Here is an 8,162-nt window from a genome sequence, read left to right on the forward strand (position 1 = left end):
TGACCTCCAATTCCAACACGCATTCAGTCCCACGGAGTTGATGGCAAAGGATCATCGCTTCAATGCACCTGTCTTCCCAAGAGATTTGCAGGATTCTTCGGAGGCAAGGCTGATGGAATCCTTCCAGGAATTGAGAGTGACGTCTGTAGACAGTTCACATTTTGCAAGCATATAACAGGGTTGGGAGGACAATGGCTTTATAAACAAGCACCTTGGTCTCCCTATGAATATATCAATCATTCAGAAAAATGCTGTACTCACAGAGTTCAGGCGGTGATCTACTTCAGTGTCAATATTAGCTTTTGTGGATTTCCACGCGGGTGGGAAGCTTCCTATCAACAAGGTGCAGTATCGTAACAATAAAGATGGAGAATAATGTTGGGGCAATAACACAACCCTGTTTGACACCTGATTCCACCTTGAATGGGTCACTTTGGGAGCCACTGCTGTCCAGGACTATTGCCATCATGTTATCATGTAAGAGTCGCATGATGATATGATGGCATGTTATATATGTCAGGGGATGATGGGAGGCGGAGTGGATTCCAAAATTCATCATCCCGGTCTCACCTCCTTCTCCAGACTGTATTCCCATGCTGAGAAACAGCACTGGTCAAACAAACACTCCAGCAGACGAAGTCCAACTGTTGATTAACTTTATTTACATGTCTATTTACAGTTTGCATTTCTCGGCTTCAGAGCATAGCATTCACAGTCCATCTTCAGCGAAAGCTCAAGCCAAACTCCCCAGATAAGATAACAACATTCCTCAGTTCCGAAGGAAGTTCCAACCCTCAAAGGCAGGAAATCAAGCCTGATAGGTCACAGTAATCACAACAGGCTGTCAGTCAAAACTAGCCTGCTGTTAACTATTTCATTACTGAAAATACACACTCTAGCTCATCAGCAGTAAACACTTGATTTACATTTCATACAAATACAACCATACTCCAACAATATATTGCCTAAAGAGCAATTGGGAAGTCTCCTCTCTTGCTCTTCATCTGTTTCTGAGATTTATTGATTTATTTATCCATGTAATTCAATGTGTCTTTGCTTCCTACCTGCATGGAGAATCCACTTCACTTCATCTGGTCAGATTCTAAGTGCTCAGAACAGGGGTCCCCAAACTAAGGCCCGGGGGCCGGATGCGGCCCTCCGAGGTCATTGACCTGGCCCCCGCCCTCAGTTTTATAATATAATATATTGTATATACATATAATATTGATAATAATATTATAATGTAACACAATATAACACTAATAATAATACCATATAATAATATTAATTATATATTCTATATTACATATAATATTACTAATAATATTACAGTATAGTGGTATAGTTCAATATAGTAATATATAATGCTAATATTGTGCTATGCTAATAATATAATATATTGTATATACATATAATATTGATAATAATATTATAATGTAACACAATATAACACTAATAATAATACCATATAATAATATTAATTATATATTCTATATTACATATAATATTACTAATAATATTACAGTATAGTGGTATAGTTCAATATAGTAATATATAATGCTAATATTGTGCTATGCTAATAATATAATATATTGTATATACATATAATATTGATAATAATATTATAATGTAACACAATATAACACTAATAATAATACCATATAATAATATTAATTATATATTCTATATTACATATAATATTACTAATAATATTACAGTATAGTGGTATAGTTCAATATAGTAATATATAATGCTAATATTGTGCTATGCTAATAATATAATATATTGTATATACATATAATATTGATAATAATATTATAATGTAACACAATATAACACTAATAATAATACCATATAATAATATTAATTATATATTCTATATTACATATAATATTACTAATAATATTACAGTATAGTGGTATAGTTCAATTTAGTAATATATAATGCTAATATTGTGCTATGCTAATAATATAATATATTGTATATACATATAATATTGATAATAATATTATAATGTAACACAATATAACACTAATAATAATACCATATAATAATATTAATTATATATTCTATATTACATATAATATTACTAATAATATTACAGTATAGTGGTATAGTTCAATATAGTAATATATAATGCTAATATTGTGCTATGCTAATAATATAATGTATTGTATATACATATAATATTGATAATAATATTATAATGTAACACAATATAACACTAATAATAATACCATATAATAATATTAATTATATATTCTATATTACATATAATATTACTAATAATATTACAGTATAGTGGTATAGTTCAATATAGTAATATATAATGCTAATATTGTGCTATGCTAATAATATAATATATTGTATATACATATAATATTGATAATAATATTATAATGTAACACAATATAACACTAATAATAATACCATATAATAATATTAATTATATATTCTATATTACATATAATATTACTAATAATATTACAGTATAGTGGTATAGTTCAATATAGTAATATATAATGCTAATATTGTGCTATGCTAATAATATAATATATTGTATATACATATAATATTGATAATAATATTATAATGTAACACAATATAACACTAATAATAATACCATATAATAATATTAATTATATATTCTATATTACATATAATATTACTAATAATATTACAGTATAGTGGTATAGTTCAATATAGTAATATATAATGCTAATATTGTGCTATGCTAATAATATAATATATTGTATATACATATAATATTGATAATAATATTATAATGTAACACAATATAACACTAATAATAATACCATATAATAATATTAATTATATATTCTATATTACATATAATATTACTAATAATATTACAGTATAGTGGTATAGTTCAATTTAGTAATATATAATGCTAATATTGTGCTATGCTAATAATATAATATATTGTATATACATATAATATTGATAATAATATTATAATGTAACACAATATAACACTAATAATAATACCATATAATAATATTAATTATATATTCTATATTACATATAATATTACTAATAATATTACAGTATAGTGGTATAGTTCAATATAGTAATATATAATGCTAATATTGTGCTATGCTAATAATATAATGTATTGTATATACATATAATATTGATAATAATATTATAATGTAACACAATATAACACTAATAATAATACCATATAATAATATTAATTATATATTCTATATTACATATAATATTACTAATAATATTACAGTATAGTGGTATAGTTCAATATAGTAATATATAATGCTAATATTGTGCTATGCTAATAATATAATATATTGTATGTACATATAATATTGATAATAATATAATGTAATACAATATAACACTAATAATACCATATAATAATATTAATTATATATTCTATATTACATATAATATTACTAATAATATTACAGTATAGTGGTATAGTTCAATATAGTAATATATAATGCTAATATTGTGCTATGCTAATAATATAATATATTGTATGCAAATATAATTTGTAAGCCACTCTGAGTCCCCTTTGGGGTGAGAAGGGTGTGATACAAATGTAGTAAATAAATGCAATAAATAAATAATAAATAAATACATTTTAGACTTAGGCTCGGCCAAAGTCTGAAATGACTTGAAGGCACACAACATCAACAACAACAACAACAACAATCCTAATTAACTTGACTATCTCATTGGCCAGAAGCAGGAGCACACTTCCCATTGAAATCCTGATAAATGTATGTTGGGTTAAAATTGTTTTTATTTTAAAATATTGTATTGTTCTTTTATTGTTCTTGTTGTTGTTGTTGTTGTTTTGCACTACAAATAAGACATGTGCAGTGTGCATCGGAATTTGTTTTTGTTTTTGTTTTTTTCAAATGATAATCCGGCCCCTCAACAGTCTGAAGGATTGTGGACCGGCCCTCGGATTAAAAAGTTTGAAGACCCCTGGCTCAGAAGGTGAGGAAGGGGATGCTGGGATACGTTCAGAGGGCCCAAAGGAGATTAGAAGTGGCCTAAAGAAAGTTGTTTTGGAATCTCTTGGCAGTTCCCATGAGACTGAAGAAAGTGACATCAGTTCTCACGAGAACCTGTGCAGGCTGAGAGAAATGTGGAAGACCAGTGTTCGTTTCGGTCAAAGTGCTTGGAACTGCGGAGACTGAGCATGCAACAAAGACAGACTCACTTTTCCCACAGAATTAGAGATAAGGAGAGGAAAGCAGGTGCGTGAGAAATGATGTTATGGGAGGGATTGAGGCATTTAAGTGATTCCTGCTGGTACAATCCTTTGTGAGAGCAGTGTTGTATTCAGTTTCTTCTTTCTTATAGTTCATGTGGGACATTGGTTGCCTGCCTTGGATTCATGCTATCTTGTTCATGGATATATTTGTGGATTGACTCTGGAGACTGTATTTGAAAGGATTTTGGGATTCTCAGCTATCTTGGAAATAACCTTTTAAACTTTGATTCTCTTTTTTTGAATTTCCTATATATGAGGGCTATCCAGAAAGTTCATTACGTTTTGGAATTAAAAATGAACAAAGTATAAGAGAAAACATTTACCATATGCAGTTGAAAGCCAGACCCAAAAACCACTTCTCAACATAGTCCCCATTGAAATCTAGGCACTTAGCATAGCGATAAAAGAGTTTGGAAAGTCCTTCCCCACCAAACTTTGCCGCTTGGCTTGCGTCCTCAACCAGGCGGGCGTCCCTTCCCGCAGCTTCTAAGGTTTTGCAAGAAGCACACCTTTCCTGTCCCAAAAAACGGTTTCCATAACCTTCCTTGCAAGCATTTGCAAAACAGAAGAGTGATCCAGGACGAGCGTGGGGGAAAGTTGAGCGCATGCACATGCGCAGCTGCGGGAAGGGACGCCCACCTGGTTGAGGACGCAAGCCAAGCGGCAAAGTTTGGTGGGGAAGGACTTTCCAAACTCTTTTATCGCTATGGTAAGTGCCTAGATTTCAATGGGGACTATGTTCAGAAGTGATATTTGGGTGTGGCTTTCAACTGCATATGGTAAATGTTTTCTCTTATACTTTGTTCATTTTTAATTCCAAAACGTAGTCTACTTTCTGGATAGCCCTGGTGTATGTGTATATATATATATATATATATATATATATATATATATATATACACACACACACACACACACACACACACACACACACACACACATACATACATATACATACATACATACACACACACACACATACATACATATACATACATATACATACTCTTCTTTCCATAAAGTTCTACTTCCTGGATTACCTGGACAGGGTGTTTCAGAAAAGGTGTAACATCATTTTTCTTCTTCCCAAAGGCCTTTAGTGCTTTATGACCCTTTGTTTGAGAAGGGAGCCCCACGAGGCCTCTCTCTATCTCAAGAGGCCGGAGACACAGAGGCAGGAGAGTCAGCACCAGGGATGCTCCTAACAAAGGTAGGTAACGTGTTAGGTCTACCTGCTCTGTTATCAGAGATGCATTACCTGCATAATTCCTTTCCTGTTTCCTACCATAAGCTCACAAATAGCACTGGCGACATTACACTCTACTCTGCTATAGATACAGGACGTTCCTACCTTGGCTCTGCCCCTTCAGCCCCCAACTGTGTGATGAGTGGATTGAATGGAATTGTGTGGTTGGGGTCTGGCTGAGGGCCTATTAAGGTCTGGCAAGGCCGAAGATACTGTTCTAAAATTGAAATCAATGCCGTTCTGGAGAAACAAAAGGAGGTGAAGAATATGATAGCCTTGGAACGAAAAGTGCTGAACTGATGACAACTGACCTGAGAACGTCTGGTGTAAACAACACATGTTTGCATGTTCAGAAACAAGGGCTCCTTACGTTAAGGAATGAAACAACATCTGTTCAGGAATTAATGGAGTTTCCGCAAGTCTTTGCTGAATGACAACTTGTCAAAACAACAGCAAAAGTTCGACATCAAAAGGAAGGGGCCTGCGGCTGTTAGGAATGGTGGGAGTTGAAGTCCAAAATGTTGGGAATGGATGAGCCGTTAAGCTCTAATCACCCTCTTTATGAGGTAAATTCCCATTAAAATAGCAGAGTAAAAATGCAGCAGTGAGACTTACACGGTGTGAGTTTAGAAGGCCTCTGTGTCATCAGGAAGGCAAAGGGATGCAAAGTTAGCTTTAAAGTTTAAAAGCATTTATTGAGGTAAAAAGAAATCAATTGATGGATAGAAAAGGTTTGGAGCTAACTATCTAATCTATCCTGTTCTAATACACATAGACGGATTAAAATAACAAAGCTCTAGATAGCTACATCTTGACTAATAGAGGACAGAGGTGCGTCCTCTCTGGAACAAAGCAGAAAGCTGGAAAGGCGACCAAGCCTTGTGGGTCTGTTCTTCTCTAGGGCCATAAACATTCCAAAGGCCAAATTGGGGAAGTTACGTCAAAGCCCTGGGAGAGATCACATTTCTAGAAACATCAAAGAGTGGCTGACCTAAATAGGATGGGAAGCAGGAAACAATGGTGAATCCTATCTAGGCATGCTTTGGAAACGGGGAAAGGATTCTCTCAATCTAACTCTATCATCTATCTGACTACATTTAGACTTGAGTAGTCCAGGGTGATTCCCAACACAAAACACCTGGAGGGAGGGCCCAAGTTGGCCCATGCCTGCCTTCTAACCATGAAAGCAATGTGGCCCTCCTTGCAATAGGAACTGGGGTCCCACCTGAGCAATATTGGGGTGGGGGATGGAGCATCTCTATGACCTACCGTGGGCTTGGCCCTCAGCTTCAGCTGCTCCAGATCCTTGGTCACAACCATAATGGCCGCCACGACTCCCAACAGCTTGTTCTCTGTAATGTGGGGTCTTCAGGGTCCACCCACTCTGTTCCTGGAGGAAGATGAAGAAGAGGAGGAAGAGGAGAGAGTGTGACCCCCACAAACATGGACACCCCATCCCACCATAGCTGCTTCCAATGATTGGCAGGGGGTTAGATCCTTTGATTCCCCCAAAAGCCCTGTCTTGTTATGGGGAGAAAGAGGGACACCCCCCAAAATGGCCACCAGCGCCAACCCTAGAATTTAGAATAATTTTATTGTCCTTGTTCATCGTACGACTCTAAATGCCATCCTCAATTCACATTATACATGTACACATTGCAAAAACAAAAACACCCATCCTTCCACATTCTCACCTCTACTGCACAACCCCGTAATGCCTCCTCGGTGTGAAGCCACAGAATTCAATATAATCAAAGCTCTAGAACTAAAAGCTACCTCTCAGTCTATTTGTTTGTATTTTTATCATCCTATACTATCTGCCAGATGGTAACAATTTAAAAAAATAACCAGGGTGAGATGGATCCTACCCACCGTTCATAGCTTCAGCCGCCTGCATGAGTTCTGTGACGGATCCAGCCACTCGCTTGGAATAGGCGGCCAAGTGCTGCTTTAGGTCGTGGCTCAGCTTCTATAGGACCTGCTGGTTTGGGGAAAGGGGGGAGGAGGAGGGGTTGAGTGTCCTTTTGGGCCATGGATGTGACTCAAGGGCTCCCCCTCCTGTTCATGGGAATCCTGAGCGTGGGGTGGGCTCAGCCCGGGCATTTCCCACCCTTGGAGACCCAAAGGACAGAATGGAGGCCTCCAGGAGGAAGGAGCCCAAGAGGAAAAGAAGAAAAGGCGAAGGGGCAGAATGGGGCAGAGACTTCACCAAGAGCAATAGTGAATTGAGAGGGGGGTCCACTTTAAGAGACATAGGTTGCAATAAGTGAAATCTATGCTATTTCTATGCCGGGCTGTGGCGCAGCTGGCTAGTAACCAGCTGCTATAAATCACTACTGACCGAGAGGTCATGAGTTCGAAGCCCAGGTTGGGTTAAGCCTCTGACCATTAAAAAAAAATAGCCCCGGCTTGCTGTTGACCGAAAGACAGTTGCATCTGTCAAGTAGGGAAAATTTAGGTACGCTATATGCGGGAGGCTAATTTAACTAATTTATAACACCATAAAACTGCCAGCAAAACACGAGGAAAAGAATGAGGAAGAACAGCCACCAGCGGACGGTGAAGCAACAGCTCCCCCTGTGGCCGGAATCGTGAAGCTGGAAAGATGTTAAAAATGCCTCTGTGTCTGTCTAAAAAAATTGAATGTTG

The 8,162-nt window shown here is 35.7% G+C and overlaps 1 long non-coding RNA gene across 1 annotated transcript; it reads right to left on the reverse strand.

The window, feature by feature from the left end:
• Positions 1–6,187: 6,187 nt before the first annotated feature.
• Positions 6,188–7,853, reverse strand: LOC134296822 (uncharacterized). The gene is made up of 2 exons (XR_010003686.1): positions 7,386–7,853; positions 6,188–6,903 (listed from the first exon to the last, which is right to left on the reverse strand). It is a non-coding gene; the product is annotated as an uncharacterized LOC134296822 (long non-coding RNA).
• Positions 7,854–8,162: the final 309 nt, after the last annotated feature.

This window comes from Anolis carolinensis, chromosome 2, assembly GCF_035594765.1.
Source record: "Anolis carolinensis isolate JA03-04 chromosome 2, rAnoCar3.1.pri, whole genome shotgun sequence".
Lineage (NCBI taxonomy): Eukaryota > Metazoa > Chordata > Lepidosauria > Squamata > Dactyloidae > Anolis > Anolis carolinensis.